Genomic DNA, 18,946 nt, shown 5'->3' with positions numbered 1-18,946 from the left:
TGGAAGAGCAAAGGCTAGAATTAGAGTTTCAGGCGAGGGAAACGGAATCCCAGGAGAAAGAAAAAGAGAGTTCCAGGAGAGAAAGGAAAGAGAAGAGCATGCTTTCCAGCTAAAAAACCTTGAGGAAGAATTCCAGGCACTGAATGTTAGGGAACTGAGACAGATTGAGGCAACTTGGGAGAACCTGATTTTACCTAGTTGAAATTGAAATACCCTTAGTTGAGAGACAAGCTTCGATTTCCTAAAGTGTTTCCAATTCAGCTCCAAGTTTGAAGAAGAGGATGTACTTCACAGCTTTTGGGAAACTCGTTGGTCAGTTCAAATGGCCAGCAGAGTCTGGACACTCCTAATGCAAGGTCAGCTAGTAGGAAAGGCCCGCGATGTTAATCCATACTGTCTGCTGAGATTTCTGCCAATTATGAACGGACAAATGGCGCCATTCTCAGTGCCTATGAACTCATACCAAAGGCTTATTGCCAATAATTCCAGAACCCTCATAAAATTTCCGAATAGACTTTCCTTGAATTTGAGAGAATTAAACAGTTAGCTTTTGACCAGTGGGTGTCAGCCCTAAAAATTGACTTTACTTATGAAGGGTTAAGACAAGTTGTACTGCTCAAGGAGTTCAAAAACTCCCTCCCATATGGCCTTAAAATTCACATAGAGGAACAAATGGATTTCAAAATTGAGAGATGCAGCCATCATGGTTTATGACTATGAATTACCCCATCAACCTTTAAACCTAAACAAATTTGGATCTAGTAGTTCCTACCAGCATGGGAGTAGAAGAAGTACATTGATGGAAAAGAAATAGACTCAAGGATAAAGAAGGGCAGAGAAAATAGTGCAGCTCAATCCCCAGCTATAAAAAGAAAGAATCTGGAAGGTAAACCACTTGAGACCCACCATGTGTGCGGAAAACCTGGTCGCATCAAAGAAAACTGTTCATTCTCCAAAAGACCAACAGGGGGAGTAGTGGTCAGAACTGTGTCTCAAGCCTGGAAGGACATAAGCCCAGGCTCAAATGGAGCAAGTGTAGGACAGAACACTTGTCAAGGCTTCTTGCACACTGGGACAATGACTCATTTTGTATCACAAGCTCCAGGAAAAAATAAAATAATTTTTTTTTAGTGATACAGGGTGTTTTCAAACACTGCTTGTAGCTAAAGTTGCTGAGATTCCACCTGAAAGCAGATGCTTACTGGCACATGTTTAAAGGTTCCTCTAGTAAAAATTCACTTGCAGTGTAAGTTAATCACCAGTGTAGTGACAATCGAGGTTGTTCCAATCTTACCCATAAAGAGAGTAAATTTATTCCTGGGAAATGACTTGGTGGGGTGTCAACTACTGCACCAAGGGGGTCAAAATCAGTCCATGGAGACTAGGAAACAGAAGGGAAACAGCAAAATTCTGCTCAGCTGCTGAGAGCTGAGAAAATCTTGAGGAAGTAAATGAGGAAGGAGGTGGGGGGCGCGATAGAGCCAAGAAGGATTAGGGAAACAAAAGCAAAACATTCCAAGGTAAAGGGGGTCAGGATGGAAACCATAATTGCTAAAGAGGCCAAAACCAGGCCAATTGTTTTTAAAGACACCACAGTAAGATCCTTAGGATTTAAAACAAGAAATGGGGCTTAAGCAGAGGTCTTGTTAGCAGACACCTTCCTCCAGGCTTTAAACAGGGACATAGGGTAGACAGGCTGTGAGGGTGAATCCTCACCCAGTTGAAGTGCTACAGTGCAGCACAGCAGAATCTGGTCAGCCACCTGCAGGCAACAGTGTCCCTGAGGACATGGAGCAGATTGGAGACAAACTCATCCCCAAGGTAACAGAAAAAGGGAAGTCAATATGCCCGAACTTGGGAAAGCCACCCAGGAAGTATCAGTGCAGCTAATGTAGAATCATCCACCAAACCATCACAGGAGCAGGTTCAAGACTTAAATCCACCTAAATCTAGCAGTTCCATCTCCAAGCCCATTGAGGATAGGGTGCACCGGGAAGAACTCAGACACCTCACAGGAGTTTAAAACCAATACACCCCACACCAAATCCCTAGAAATATGAGTCATCAATGGATCAGAACTTAAATTTATCGGATTTATGGATTGTGGAAGTAGCCTTGAACAGGTTAAGACCCCAACAAGGGATCTTCTTCCAGGTCCCATGCCCTAAGAGGACATTGGCAACCATGGACTTCAATTGGATTGATCCATGATTATGCTTGGCAAATGGTTATACCTATACCTGGCAGTGGTTTGCCTTTGCCTTCTGCAGTCTGGCTGACAAGGAAACTCTCTCACTTCTAGCACCTGTTATCAAGTGCATTGGAAGGATTAACAGGCTGATAATCAACCTGCTTGGACACTTTATGAACAAACCTTTCATGGCCATGAAGTCCTGAAGCAGGACTTGAAACCAGCGAACCTGGCCCACAGGCAGGGATGCTACCACTGCACCACAAGACCTCCTTCCTGCAGGTAAACTTCCTACAGAAGAGTGGGTGCAGAGAGGACCCAGAGGCAGTAATCGTCACCTAGAAGAGCAGGCGAAAAGCGGACCCAGATGCAGTAGCCACTAGCTATCCAATCCAGTCCAGTCTGTGGTTCCAGGGTAGAGCTGCCACATTCTGAGAGCAATCTAAATGTGACATCACAGAAAACATACGTAATTGGTTGGTGAATATTTTGCTCATTTATCTTCAAAACTGATGTAATTTATTTGTAATTATAAGGAATTATTAGCTGTAGTAAGGTTTACTAGAAGTAGTAAATGTTAGTGGGTGTAGCAGTGTTTATTAATTATAAATTAATCAAGAATAATTTAATTAATAAAGATGGCAGGGCAGGTGATGTGTTGTGACTGCAGAATGTGAGTTTTCCTAGGAGCCAGGGTGATCTACGGCAAACAAGTCTGCAGTAAGTGTCTATGGCTTGAGGATCTTCAGCTCAGAGTCATTGCGCTAAAGGCCGAGCCGCAGACACTGCAATGCATCAGGGAGGGGGATGGTTACCTGGACATTTTGTATCAGGAGGCAGTCATATCCCTTAGGGTGGATTCTCCTGATTTGTTCAGTTGTCACGGACAGGAGGGTGTGAATGTGAGTGAGGCAGGTATGGGAACCCAGAAGGTAGAAGTGGAGGAACCACAGCCTTTGCAATTGTCCAATAGGTTTGAGGTGCTTGCAGCCTGTATGGATAAAAGTGGTGCCTGCAGGGTGGATGAGTAAACTGCCCATGGCACTGTGATACAGGAAGCCATTCAATCAGGGGGGAGTTCATAGGAATGTAGTTGTAGTTGGGGACAGTATAGTTAGGGGCATAGATAGAGTCCTCTGCAGCCGAAAGCGGGAGACCTGATAGCTGTGTTACCTGCCCAATGACAGGGAGAGGAACTTGCAGTGCGAAAGGGAGGATCCAGTTGCCATGGCTGATCAATGATATGGGTAGAACTAGGAAAGCAGTTCTGCTGAGGGAGTATGAACAGCTCAGGCTATATTAAAAAGCAGAACCGCAAAGGTAATAACCTCTGGATTACTACCTGAGTTATGAACAAATTGGCATTGGGTAAATCAGATTGGAGAGTTAAAAGAGTGGCGCAAAGAATGGTGTGAAAGAAATGTGTTTTGATTCATTGGGCACTGGCACCAATACTGGGGAGCTGTACTGTTGGGATGGTCTTCACCTTAAATATGATGGGTGGGTGTTCTGGCAAGTCATATTACTGGGGCAGCAGAGAGGGCTTTAAACTAAATAGTGAGGGCAAGGGATAAAGTTTGAGAAGATGTGACAAATTAAATAAAGAAGACTAGGCAAAAGAGCAAGGTAAGAACAAGGGAAATGATGATCAGAGTGTGGTAGGAAGGGAAAGAGTGTACAAATCTAAGAGTACATCAGCAGATAAGGCTAGAGGTTACAAAAAAGTAAAAACTAGAACTAAAGGCTCAGTATCTGAATGCACGAAGCATTCTTATCAAAACATGAATTGACAGCACAAATATAAATAAATCTGTATGACTGATAACCATTACAGAGATAACAAAGACTGGGATCTGAATTTGCAAGGTTCCATGACATTTAGGAAGGACAGGAAGTTAGGAAGAGGTGGAGGGATAGCTCTATTAGTTAATGATGACATGCTTATAATAGTGAGACATGACCTTAGTTCTGGAGATGAAGATACAGGTCAGAATTTTTCAGTGCCATTGAAATTAAAGATCCCGTTGACAGGAGCGGCTGGAAAATTCTGGCCATAGAATCAGTTTGGATAGAGATGAGAAATAGTAAATGTAAGGAGTCAATTGTGGGAATAGTTTATAGGTCCCCTAACAGTAACCGCACTGTAGGATGGGTCATACAGGAAAAAATAATGGGGGCTTATGAGAAAGGTATGGCAATAATCATGGGTGATTTTAATCTAAATATGGATTGGACTAATCAGATTGACAAAAGGTGGCGTGGATGATGAATTCATAGAGTATTTTCAGGACAGTTTCTTAGAGCAACACATTTTAGCACCAATCAGATGTCAGTTCTGAAGAAGAGTTATACGGACTGGAAAGGTTAACTCTGTCTTTCTCTCCACAGGTGCTAATAGACCTGCTGAGCTTTTCCAGCAATTTTTGTTTTTATTTCAGGCTATACTCAACCTGATAATGTGCAATGAGATAGCGTTGATTAATGACCTGATAGTGAAGGCATCCCTAAATAGCAGTGAGCATGATATAATTGAATTTCACATTCAGTTTGAGGGAGAGAGGCGTGGATCTAAGACTAGTATTTTAAACTTGAATAAGGGCAATTATGAGGGCATGAAGATAGAGCTGACTAAAGTGAACTGGGAAATTAGGTTAAGGGATGGGTTAGTAGAGATGCAGTGGGAGATGTGTAAGGGAATATTTCAGAGTATTTAGGAAAGATATATTCCAGTGAGAAAGAAAGATTCTAAGGGAAGGACACACCACCCTAACTAAAGAAGTTAAAGATTGTATCAAATTGAAAGAAAAAGTGCAAAGTTGAGCAGCAGGTCAGAAGATTGTACAGAATATAAAGAAAGTAAAGGGAACTAAAAGATTAATAAGTAGAGAGAAATTAGAGTACGAGAGAAAGCTAGCTGGAAATATAAAAATAGACTGTAAGGTCGGGATTTTCTGGCTGCTCCTGCCAGCAGGATCTTCCGGTCCCGCTGAAGTGAGTGGAAGTTTGAATGGCTGCTGCACCTGTCATGGTGAGACCTGCCATGCCAGGGCTGGAAAAAACCAGACTGAGAATTTCGACAGGTATTTAAAAAGGAAATAAGTAAGTAAAGTGATTCTCTAGAGTGTGAGTCTGGAGAATTAATAAAGGAAAATAAGGAAACAGCAGATGAATTGAACAGATATTTTGCATCTATCTTCACTGTAGAGGGTACAAATAACACCCCAGAAATTATTGTGAATCAGGAGTGAAAGGGAGGGAGGAATTTCAAACAATTACAATCACCAGGGAAAGGGTACTGAGAAAATTATTACAACTAAAAGCTGACAAGTCCCCAGATCCTGATGGACCTCATCCTAGTCTTAAAATAAGTGGCTGCTGAGATCGTAGATGCATTGGTTTAAATTTTCCAAAAGTCCCTAGATTCTGAAAAGGCCCCATCAGATTGAAAAATAGCAAAAGGAAATGTGAGTCAGAAAGCAGGAAACTACAGGCCTACAGCTTAATATCTGTCATAGGGAAATTGCTGGAATCTATTATTAAGGAGTTTATAAATGGTGCACTTAGAAAATCTCAATGGAATCAAGCAGAGTAAACATGTTGTTTGGCTAATTTATTGGAGTTCTTTGAGGAAAAAAGCAAGCAATGTGGATAAAATAGAACCTGTGGATTTGCTGTGCTTAGATTTCCAGAAGGCATTTGACAAGTTGCCACATCAAAGGTTGCTACGTAAAATAAGAGCTCACGGTGTAGGGGGTAACATATTAGCATGGCTAGGGGATTGGTTAGCTAAGCAGGAAGCAGAGAGTAGGGTTAGTGGTTGTTTTTAGGGTTGGCAAGATATAATGAGTGGAGTGCCAGGGGGATCAATGATTGGGCCTCAACTATTTATAATTTATATCAATGACTTGGATGAAGGGATCGAATGCATGATTGCTAAATTTGCTGTTGATAGGTTGTTGAATCCTGTACCTTGCTTTATTGGGACTGAAGGATCTGGGTTGCACGCTTGTTTCAGGGTGATTGAGTTTGTACCAAGAGAAAGAAGATCAGTACACCATTCTTAGAAGAAAAACATGCTGCTTATTTACGAAAGGAACTCAGCAGATACACATGTGTGCTTACAACTCAAAACTCTGTCTTTACTCTTCAGGCTCTAACTTAAGGCTACTGACTACAGAGGTAGCCCACGCTACTCTGCTATTGGATACCAAGATCATGTGATCTTCCATTACAACATTTGTCTTAAAGGTTTATTACAATCTGATTACTGTACCCCTCACCCTTTACTCAGAAATACATTTTACATTTTTTTCCCAAAATATCAAATTATTGTCATAGATAAGTAATTTACAAAGTCAGTCTTTCTGGGGGTTTCCTTATGTGTGTAGAACATCTCAATTCTACAGCTTCTGATGTTTTATCCAGAACCTCCCTCACTGTAGTCATCTGAGCATCTGGTTCTTCCATTGGTACCTGCAAATCTGTTTCTTCAGCTCTTTCAGGTACTGTCAGCCCTTCAGACACATCCGTATTCAGTCTTTCAACAGGACGTGTTGATTCATGAGCACTGGTGGAATCATTTCTGGGCCCTTCTTATATGATCCACATGTCTCCATGTGACCCGATCTTCCACTTTCACATGGTAGGAAGGAGGTCCCATTACTGCACTTATTTCACCAAACAACCATGTTGGTCCTTGTCTAAAATTCATCACAAATTCCTTCTTTCCTTTATTAAATGCCCTGTCATGACTGTGACAGTCATATCCAGTTTTCTGACTTCCCTAACCCCTTTCTACCTTCCCCCCTCAAGTTTGGCATAATTAGGCTCGATCAGAGATGGTGCTTCATCAATAATTCCACAGGTGTGACACCTGTTGTTGTATGAGGGGTGATTCTATAATGGAGAAGAAAACATCCTAATTTAGTCGCTATAGAATCTCCAGACAATTTCTTCATACCAGATTTGAACTGCTGAACTGCTCTCTTAGCCAGTGCATTTGAAAAAGGGTGGTAAGATGAAATTTTCATATGAGTAACACCGTTGAGGCTGATAAATCGGTGAAACTCAGCACTCGTAAATATCGTTCTATTGTCTGATACGACCACTTCTGGTAGTCCATTGATTGCGAAACTTTGTCGTAACTTGTTAATTGTAGCAGATGTTGGTGACTTCACTTCATATACGTCCATCTATTTTGAAAGTGCATTGACAACAAGTAGAAACATTTTTCCCATAAAAGGTCCCACATAGTCGAAGTGTACTCACACCCTTAGCCTTCCTGACCACAGAACTGTTGAAGGTAACGTTTGCACTTGCTGACACTGTATACAGCTTCTCACTAATTTTTCTATTTCTCCATCCATCCCAGACCACCAATAATAGCTGCATGCTATTGCCTTCATACTGGACATTCCGGGATGTGCACTGTGAAGTTCAGATAACAATGGCTTTCGTCCTTTTGGAGGAACAATCACTCATGCTGCCCACAATAAGATACCTCCCTGGCTGGTTATTTTGTATCTTCTCTGGAAATACCGTTTCATTTCATCAGATTCCTGATCTTGTGACCAACTATGAAGAACTTGTTCTCATACTTTGGATAAGACTGGGTCTCGACTTGTCCAATCTTTAATCTGTCTAGCACATACTGGTGATGAATCCAGGAAGTTCAATAATAAAACAAATTCTTGAGGAATTGGAACATCTTTATCTTTTACTTGCATGGGCAAACGACTGAGTGCATCAGCATTTGTAATTTGACTTTCGGGTCTATGAATGAAAATATAATCATACCCTGCCAAGATCAATGCCCATCTTTGTACTCTTGCTGAGGCTATAGGGGGTATAGCCTTGTCTTCGCTGAACAATGCCAATAATATCTTGTGGTCCAATATGGTAGTAAAAAGACAACCGTGTACATATTGGTGAAACTGCTTTACACTAAAGATGATTGACAGGCCTTCTTTTTCTATCTGTGAGTACCCCTTTTTCTGAATTGAGTATTCGTGATAGGTATCCTATAGGTCGTTCTGATCCATCATCCATTCGATGGGAAAGCACTGCTCCCACTCCATAGGGAGACACATCACATGTCAACATCAGCTCTTTTTTTGAGTCAAAATGTACCAGAAGTGTAGATGATTGTAGCAACTGTTTCACTTTTGTGAAAGCTTCTTCCTGTGGTGTTTGCCAAGACCATTGTTGGTTTTTCTTGAGCAAGTGGTGCCAGTTCTGCCGACAAGTTAGGCAAGAAGTGTCTGCAGATGCTGCCAGACCTGCTGAGTTTTTCCAGGAATTTTTATTTTTGTTTTGGATTTCCAGCATCCACAGTTTTTTGCTTTTATCTAGGTGTCCATAGTAATTGACCATCCCCAAGAATGATTTCAGTTCGGATGTATTCTTTGGCCATGGTGCCTATCTAATGGCTTTCACTTATTCTTCAACTGGATGTAGGCCTTATGAAACTACCTTGTGACCTAGGTAGGTTACCTCTTTCGCTTGGAATGTTAACTTTTCTTCTATCAAACGCACTCCAACCTGCGAAAAATGTCTTAAAACTTCTTCCAAATTTGCCAAATGTTCCTTTTCAGTGAGCCCTTTCACTAGAACTTCATCCAAATAAACTACAACAGTCCATGCAGTAAACTTTCCATGGCTCTTTGGAATATGGTGCAATCTGAAGATAGGCCAAAAGGTAAACGGGTGTATTGTCACAACTCTTTGTCTGTATTAATGGTGACACACTTCTGGGATGCCTCCTCTAATTCCAATTGTTGATGAGCATGACTCATATCAAGCTTCGTGTAGGCAGTCCCACCTGCCAGTTTAGCATACAATTCTTCAATTTTTGGTATGGGGTGTCTGTCAAACTTAGCCACTTTATTGACTATTAATTTGTAGTTCCCATAAATTCAAGTGCTTTGGTCAGGTTTGAGGACAGGTACAGTTGGTGCTGCCCATTCTGAAAACTGCACTGCTTGTATCACTCCCAATTTTTCTAATCTGTCCAAGTCAGTGTCTATCTTTTCGCACATTGCATAAAGCACTGGTCGTGCCTTCATGAATTTGGGTGTTGCCTCTGGATCCACATGAATTTTTGCTTGTAGCCCCTCAATCTCTCCAAGTTCGTCCTTGAAGACAGGCATATTTTTGTAGTAGCTTTGATAGCCCATTAGTTCTCAGTTGGAAGATTACAGCCCATTCCAATTTAATTTCTTTCAGCCAGTTTCGTCCAAAGAGGCTAGATCCCTTGCATCCTAACATCATTAAAGGTAATTTCATTGTCTGACCTCCGTAGTGTATTGTGACTTTACATTTGCCCTTGACTTGTATGTCTTCTGTTGTGCAAGTTTTCAATTTGCCATCTGTCTCTTCCAAATTTAGCTTAAGTTCCCCATGATTCAGGTATTTAAAAGTTTGCTCACCTATCACTGTAGTGGCTGCTCCAGTACCACCTCCATTCTGATAGGTTTCTCATTTACTCTCGTGGTTACATAAATAGGTTCTGTTCTTCCTACCTTTAAATGATACAAAAAATAAATATCTGAATCTATTACTTCAGGCTTTTTAATGCTTTTTATCCCATTGTGCTTTGCTTTTGCCTGAAAGTCTGCCTGATTCTATCTTTACAATGTCTCATGAGGTGTCCATTTTGGTGACAGAAAAAAACATTCAATGTTTTTAAACTGTGATTCATTAAAAGGTTGTCTGCTTCCCCCCCCCCCACTACCGATGGCTTTACTCCTTGAGCTAAAACTCATTCCTAACATGCACAAATAGAAATATAACTTAGTTAATCTATCTCTATTTCATAACACCTTGGTTCCCTGGTATTTCTGGGAAGTTATTTGTGTCTTCCTCCATGGAGACAAAACTAAAAAAGTTATTTAATTGCTCTGCCAGTTCCTGATTTTCTATCTTCTTGCATTTTTGATAAAGTAAACTCATTCTCAATTGTAGGAGCTGAGTAGTTAATTAGCCAACTGGTTGAACCTGGTTTCTATAGCCCCAGTTCAGTTTACTATAAATTCAGGGTTCTTTAGTGCAGCCAAGGCAAATGGAGTGCAGCTGACTTACTGAGTGAATACTTGGAGTTTGCTGAGAGGGGAGCTCATGAAAGGGGAGAAGGAGTTGTTTCTTTCCTCGTTCTATCTTTCTCGCCCCATTGAAATTGGTTCTTGCTCTACTACAGGGAAAGGAGCTAACTGGTGAATTTCTGGTAGGTTGGTAAGTTCTACTCTAACCCTAAGGTTTAAAATATTACATAATTTGGTGGTAAAGTTAATAAAATATTTAAGAAAGCAACATAAATAAGTGATTAATATAATTAAGTAATTATTTAAAACACATTAAGGATGGCAGGACAGGTGATGTGTCAAGACTGCAGCATGTGGAAGCTTCTGGATAAACTTGTGATCTAGGGCAAACACATCTGCAGTAAGTGTTTGCAGCTTGAGGAACTTCGACTCAGAGTCATTGAGCTGGAAGCGGAGCTGCAGACTCTGCGACACATCAGGGAGGAAGAAAGTTACCTGGGTGCTATATACCAGGAGGCAGTCACACCATTTAAGATAGGGTCTTCTGATTTGGTCAGTGGCCAGGGACAGGAGGGTGTGACTGTGAATGAGGCAGGTAAGGGGACTCAGAGGACAGCAGTACAGGAGCGTGAGCCTCTGTGATTGTCCAACAGAATTGAGGTTCTCTCAGCTTGATTGGATGAAAGTGGGAGCTGCTGGGGGTAGATAAGCAAACTGACCAAGGTACCATGGTACAGGAAGCCATCCAAGTTGGGGGGGGAGCAAAAAGGAATGTAGTGGTAGTAGGGGACTGTATAGTAAGGGGGATTGACATTGTTCTCTGTAGCAGAGTGAGAGTCCAGGTGGCTTTGTTGCCTGCCCGGTGCCAGGGTTCGGACCATCTGCTCAGGGCTGGAGAGGAACATGCAGTGGAAAGGGGAGGATCTAGTGGTCGTGGTCCATGTAGGTACCAACAACATAGGTAGGATGAGGAAGGATGCTCTGCATAGTCGGTGTGACAATCTAGGCACCAAATTAAGAAGCAGAACCTCAAAGGCAATTATTACCTGGACCAGGTGCAAATTGGCATAGGACAAAGACATTTGAGAAATTAATGCATGGCTCAAAGACTGGTGTGGGAGAAATGGATTCCAGTTTGTGCAACACTGGCACCATTATTAGGGAAAGTGGGATCTGTACCATTGAGACGGTCTACACCTGAACTGTGCTGGGCTGATGTCCTCAGGAGCCGCCTAGGGAAGTAGAGAGGGTTTTAAGCTGAATAGTGGGGGCAAGGGATCAAATTTGGGAAGATGTAGTAAACCAAAGTGTAGAGACAAGGCAAGAAAGACAGGTATTAATATGGGAAATGATAAACAGACCGTGACAGGAAGGGACAGAGAGCACAAATCTAAGAGTAAATCAATACATAAGGCTAGATGCTACAAAAATAATAAAAGGACGAAACTAAAACTCTATATCTAAATACATGTAACTTTCAAAACAAAACAGATGAACAAAGAACAAAAACGTACAGCACAGGAACAGGCCCTTCGGCCCTCCAAGCCTGTGCCGATCATAATGCCTGTCAACTAAAACATTTTGCACTTCTGAGGTCCGTATCCCTCTATTCCCATCCTATTCATGTATTTGTCAAGCTGCCTCTTAAACACCACTATGGTACCTGCTTCCACCACCTCCTCTGCCAGCAAATTCCAGACACTCACTACCCTCTGTGTAAAAAAGACTTGCCCCGCACATTTCCTCTATAGATTTCTCCTCTCAAATTAAATCTATGTCCCCTAGTAATTGACTCTTCCACCCTGGGAAAAAGCTTCTGACTATTTGCTCTGTCCATGTCACTCATAATTTTGTAAACTTCTATCAAGTCACCCCTCAATCTCCGTCGCTCTAGTGAGAACAATCCGAGTTTCTCCAACCTCTCCACATAGCTAATAACCTCCAGACCAGGCAGCATCCTGGTAAACCTCCTCTGCACCCTCTCCAATGCCTCTATATCCTTCTGGTAATGTGGCGACCAGAATTGCACGCAATATTCCTAGTGTGGCCTAACCAAGGTTCTATACAGATGCAGCATGACTTCCCAGCTTTTATACTCAATACCGCTGCCAATGAAGGCAAGCATGCCATATGCCTTCCTGACTACCTTATACACCAGCGTTGCCATTTTCAGTGACCTGTACACCCAGATCCCTCTGCCCGTTAATGCACTTAAGGGTTCTGCCATATACTGTATAATTCCTGCCTGTATTAGACCTTCCAAAATGCATTACCACACGTTTGTCCGGATTAAACTCCATCTGCCATTTCTCCGGCCAAGTCTCCAACCGATCTATATCCCGTTGTATCTTTTGACAATCCTCTTCACTATGTGCAACTCCTCCAACCTTAGTGTCGTCTGTAAACTTACTAATTAGCGCAGTTACATTTTCCTCCAAATCATTTGCGTATACTACAAACAGCAAAGGTCCCAGCACTGATCCCTGCGGAACTCCACTGGTCATAGCTCTCCATTCAGAAAAGCACCCTTCCATTGCTACCCTCTGTCTTCTATGACCAAGCCAATTCTGTATTCATCTTGCCAGCTCACCTCTGATCCCGTGCGACTTTACCTTCTGTACCAGTCTGCCATGAGGGACCTTGTCAAAGGCCTTACTGAATATATAACATCCATTGCCCTTCCAACCCGAATCATCTTTGTCACTTCCTCGAAAAACTCGATCAAGTTAGTGAGACACGACCTCCCCTTCACAAAACCATGCTGCTTCTCACTAATACGCCCATTTGCTTCCAAATGGTAGTAAATCCTGTCACGAAGAATCGTCTCCAACAAATTTGCTACCACTGACATAAGGCTCATCAGCCTGTAATTTCCTGGATTGTGTCTGCTACCCTTCTTAAACAATGGAACAACATTGGCCATTCTTCAGTCCTCTGGGACCTCACCTGTAGCCAGTGAGATTTCTGTCAAAGGCCCAGCAGTCTCCCCCCTTGCCTCCCTCAGTACTCTGGGGTAGATCCCATCTGGCCCTAGGGACTTATCCACCTTAATGTTCTTCAAGACACCTAACGTCTTTTTTTTTATTTCAACATGATCTACACACTCTTCCCTAGACAAATCGACTGCTAAGTCCTTCTCTTTGGTGAATACTGATGAGAAGTATTCATTTAGTATCCCTCCCATTTCTTCTGGCTCCACACACACATTCCCACCTCTGTCCCAGAGTGGGCCCACCCTTTCCCTGGCTATCCTCCTGCTCTTTACATATGTATAAAAGGCCTTGGGATTTTCCTTAATCCTAGTTGCCAGTAACTTTTCATGACCCCTTTTAGCCCTCCTGACTCCTTGCTTAAGTTTCTTCCTACTTTCTTTATATTGTCCACAGGCTTCATCTGTTCCCAGCCTTCTAGCCCTTACAAATGCTTTCCTTTTCTTTTTGACTGATCTCACAATATCCTTTGTTATCCAAGGTTCCTGAATCTTGCCATGCTTATCCTTCATCCTAGCAGAACATGCCAGTCCTGAATTCTTATCAACTGATGTTTGAAAGCCCCCCACATGTCAGTTGTTGATTTGCCCTCAAACATCCACCTCCAGTCTAGATTCCTCAGTTTCTGCCTAATATTGTTATAATTAGCCTTCCCGCAATTAAGCACTTAACCTGAGGACTCCTGTTATCCTTATCCACCAGTACCTTGAAACTAACTGAATTATGGTCACTTTTCCCGAAATGCTCCCCTACTGAAACTTCGACCACCTGGCCGGGTTCATTCCCTAATACCAGGTCCAGTATTGCCCCTTCCCTAGTTGTACTATCTAAATATTATCTCAGGCAGCCCTCCTGGATGCACCTTACAAATTCTGCTCCATCCAAACCCCTAGCACTAAGTGATTCCCAGTCAATATAGGGAAAGTTAAAATCACCCACCACAACAACGCTATTGCTTTTACATCTTTCCAAAATCTGCTTACGTGACTGTTCCTCAATCTCCCACCGGCAATTGGGAGGCCTTTAGTAAACCCCCAACATTGTGACTGCACCCTTTCTATTCTAGAGCTCTACCCATATTGCCTCACTGCATGAGTCCACTGAGGTGTCCGCCTGTCATACAGCTGTGATATTCCCCTTAACCAGCAGTGCAACTCCCCCACCTCTTCTACATCCCACTCTATCCTGCCTGAAACATCTAAATCCTGGAACGTTTATCTGCCAATCCTGTCCATCCTTCAACTAAGTTTCTGCAATAGCAATAACATCATAGTCCCAAGTACAAATCCAAGCTCTAAGCTCATCTGCCTTGCCTGTTATACTTCTCGCATTGAAACAAATGCATTTCAGACCCCCAGTCCCACTGTGTTCAGTAATTTCTCCCTGCCGGCCCTTCCTCTTAGTCCTACTGGCCATATTCACTAGTTCCCAGTCATTTATTTCACCTGCTGACCTATTGCTCTGTTCCCACTCCCCTGCCATACTTGTTTAAACCCTCCCGAGTGACACTAGCAAACCTTGCAGCCAGGATATTGGTGCCCCTCCAGTTTAGATGCAACCTGTCCTTCTTGTACAGGTCCCACCTGCCCCGGAAGAGATCCCACTGATCCAGATATCGGAAACCCTCCCTCCTACACCATCTGTTCAGCCACATGTTCAGCTGTACTATCTTCCTATTTCTAGCCTCACTGACACGCAGCACACGGAGTAATCCTGAGATTACAATCCTAGAGGTCCTGTTTTTTAACTTTCTGCCTAACTCCCCGAACTCCCGTTCCAGGACCTCGTTACTCTTCCTGCCTATGTCGTTAGTACCAATGTGTACCACGACATCTCCCTCCCTCTTCAGAATGTCCCATACCCGATCAGAGACATCCTGGACCCTGGCACCAGGGAGGCAACATACCATCCTGTTGTCTCTTTCACGACCACAGAAGCGCCTATCTGAGGCCCTGACTATAGAGTCCCCTATGACAATTGCTCTTCTGTGCTTTGACCCCCCCCCCCCCTGCTGAACAGCAGAGACAGCCGTGGTGCCACTGCTCTGGCTACTGCTGTTGTTTTCCCCTGATAGGCCATCCCCCGCTAACAGTATCCAAAATGGTATACCTGTTAGAGAGGGGGACAGCCACAGGGGATTTCTGCACTGACTGCCTGCCCCTTCTAGCGGTCACCCATCTATCTGTCTGTACCTTGGGTGTGACCACGTCTGTAAAACTCCTGTCAATGACGCTTTCCACCACCTGGATGCTCCTAAGTGCATCCAAATGCTGCTCCAACCAATCCATGCAGCCTGTGAGAAGATGCAATTGGATACACGTCCTGCAGATGTCGTTGTCCGGGACACTTGAAAAGTCACAGATTTCCCACATCCCACAGGTGAAGCACTTCACCCCAACAACTGCCATTTCTAGAACTATTTAATAAATTAATTTAAATCTAACTGCTTATTGACTCCTTATTAACTATATGTTCCCTAGGGCTAGATTTCTACTATAAATGCTAAATTCTAAGAACAGTAATCCCCTCATTCTGGTCTAGATACCCTTTACTTATTAATTAAGTGATTGATTAATTTATTTAGTTTAATTAGTTTAATAATGTTTTAGTTTCAAATTCAGTGTAGATTCTCTACCAGCCAATCAGGTCACAGATTTACCGTGACGCCACTTTTAATTTTTTTAAGACTCGAGGTCCATGAATCCCCGAAGTAAGGTTTTTATACTCACCTCTCTGGAACTCCGCCCTCCGACTCTGCTCCCTGGAACTCTACTCACGCTCTTTTATCCTGTGTCTCCGCTCTCCTCGAGCTCTTTTATCCTGTGCCTCCATCGCTCTCCTCGCACTCTTTTATCCTGCGCCTCCATCGCTCTCCTCGTGCTCTTTTATCCTGCGCCTCCATCGCTCTCCTCGCGCTCTTTTATCCTGCGCCTCCGCCGCTCTCCTCGCGCTCTTTTATCCTGCGTCAGTTAAGAACTAATAAAGCAAATTGAAATAATTAAGTACAACCTGATAGCCATTACAGAGACATGGCTACAGGATGACATAGATTGGGACCTGAATATTGAAGGGTTTGTGACAGGAAAAGGTGGCGGGGTGGCTCTGTTAATTAATGGTCTCCTTATTTAAAGATAGATGTAAATATTTTAGAGGCAGTTCAGAGAAAGTTTACAAGCCTAATACCAGGAATGGGCAGGTTGCCTTATGAGGAAAGGTTGGACAGGCTGGGCTTGTATCCATTGGAATTTAGAAGAGTAACGGGTGACTTAATTGAAATCTTTAAGATCCTGAGGGGTCTTGACAGGGTGGATGTAGAGAGGATGTTTCTTCTTGTGGGAGAATATAGAACTAGGGTTCACTGTTTAAAAATAAGGGCTGCTTATTCAAGACAGAGATGAGGAGAAATTTTTTTCTGAGGGTTATGAGTCTTTGGAACTCCATCCTTAAAAGGTGGTTGAAGCAGAGTCTATGAATATTTTTAAGGCAAAGCTAGATAGATTAATGATTAACAAGGGGGTGAAAGGTTATCGGAGATAGGCAGGAATGTGGGGCTGAGGTTATATTCAGATCAGCCATGATCTTATTGAATGGCAGAGCAGGCTTGAGGGGCCGAGTGGTCTACTCCTGCTCCTAATTCGTATGTTCGTAACTATGTAAAAAAAAAAGTAATCAAAATTCAAATCTTTTCCATGTGATGGAGGTGTTTCATGCCTCAGTATATTATTAACTTACAGTTAATTTTTCTATATTTTAAAACTGGACACAAGGCTCAAGATGGCTGCCCAATGTCACATGGCTTTTTTGTGGATTGAAACCATTCCCCTATCTCAAGAGGGGGCAAAGAAACTTTTCAGACTAATGTGAATCAATGCCCTTTCCTGAAACCAATCCAAAAGGGTATTATCAAATTGAATAGAGCACTCAAAAACAAAGATATGGGCTGTCTCAAACCCTCACATTATTAAACCGTAACACAGGATGTTGAAGTCAATATACACACACCCTTTTTTTCTTGTAAAGTGACATTGAACTTGTAAAAGTCACATGATGAGGGAACTATGTTACAAAAAACAGAAAATGCTGGAAGAACTCAGCAGATCTAGCAGCATCTGTGGAGAGAGAAACAGAGTTAATGTTTCGAGCCTATATGACCCATCTTCAGAGCTGAAGAGAAGTGGAAATGTGACAAAACTTATACTGTTTAAGGGGGTGGGGCAGTAGGAGCTGGATAGAAGGCCAGCGATAGGTGGGGACAAAGGAGGGATTGACAAAAATGTCATGAACTGAAGGACAAAGGGAGTGTTGGTGGTAGTGGTTAGTGCTAAAAAAGGTGTTGGTAGTAGCATAAAGGTAAGAAAGCAGAATGTGATTATAGCAGAACAAGGATGTGAAAGAGCAACATAAAACAAGTAATAGATGGGCCCTGTAGGGAGGGGGTGGTGGTGGGGAAAAGAGGATAGAAAATGGGATTTAAAAAAAAAAAGGATAAAACCATGGATAAATGAATAAAAAATTAAAATAAGTGGATAAAAAATAAAAATGGGTGTAGAAAAATGGGGATTAAAAAAGGGGGTGAGGATGGAGGAGAGAGATCATGGTTTGAAGTTGTTGAACTCAGTGTTAAGTCCAGAAGGCTATAAGGTGCCTATTCGGAAGATGAGGCGCTGTTCCTCCAGTTTATATTGGGCTTCACTGGAACATTGTGGCAGGCTAAGGACAGACGTGTGGATATGTCCATATGGTGTGTTGAAATGGCAAGCGACTGGAAGGGTTGCTTCCGTACAGACCAAAGGTGTTCTGCAAAGCAGTCACCCAGTCTGCGTTTGGCCTCTCTGATGTAGAGGAGACCATACTGGGAGCAGCGGATGCAGTAGACCAAATTGAAGGAGTTCAAGTGAAGCGCTGCTTCACCTGAAAGGAGTGTCTGGGGTCTTGGATGGTGAGGAGGGAGGAGGTAAAGGGGCAGGTGTTGCACCTTCTGCGATTGGATGGGATGGTGCCATGGGAAGGGGATGAGGTGTTGGGGGTGATGGACGAGTGGACTAGGGTGTCCCGGAGGGAACGGTCCCTTTGGAATGCTGACAGGGGGGGTGAAGGGAAGATGTGTTTGGCGGTGGCATCATGCTGGAGTTGGCAGAAATAGCGGAGGATGACCCTTTGAATGTGGAGACTGGCGGGCTGAAAAGTGAGGACAAGGGAGACCCTATTATTATTCTGGGAGGGAGAGGAAGGTGTGAGGGTGGATGTGCGGGAGATGGATCAGACACAGCTGAGGGCCCTGTCAACCACAGTGGGGGTAACCTCGGTTAAGGAAGAAGGAAGACATGCCAGAAGTGCCTTTTTGGAAAGTGGCATCCTTGCAACAGATGTAATGGAGGTGAAGGAACTGAGAGAATGGGATGGAGTCCTCACAGGAAGCAGGGTGTGGGGAGCTGCAGGAGTCGGTGGTCTTGTAATGAATATTAGTGGACAGTCTATCACCAGAAATGGAGACGAGAGGTCAAGGAAGGGAAGTGTCAGAGAGGGACCATGTAAAGGTGGTAGAGGGGTGGAAATTGGAAGCAAAATTGATAAATTTTTCCAGATTCAGACGAGAGCATGAAGCAGCACCGAATAAAGCCATCGATGTACCGGAGAAAGAATTGTGGGCGGGGACCTGAGTAGGACCAGAACATACCCCGTAAAGAGGCAGCCATAACTGGGATCCATGCGGGTACCCATAGCCA

Source organism: Carcharodon carcharias, chromosome 9 (genome assembly GCF_017639515.1).
Source record: "Carcharodon carcharias isolate sCarCar2 chromosome 9, sCarCar2.pri, whole genome shotgun sequence".
NCBI lineage: Eukaryota > Metazoa > Chordata > Chondrichthyes > Lamniformes > Lamnidae > Carcharodon > Carcharodon carcharias.
Note: the sequence above shows the minus strand (reverse complement) of the source record.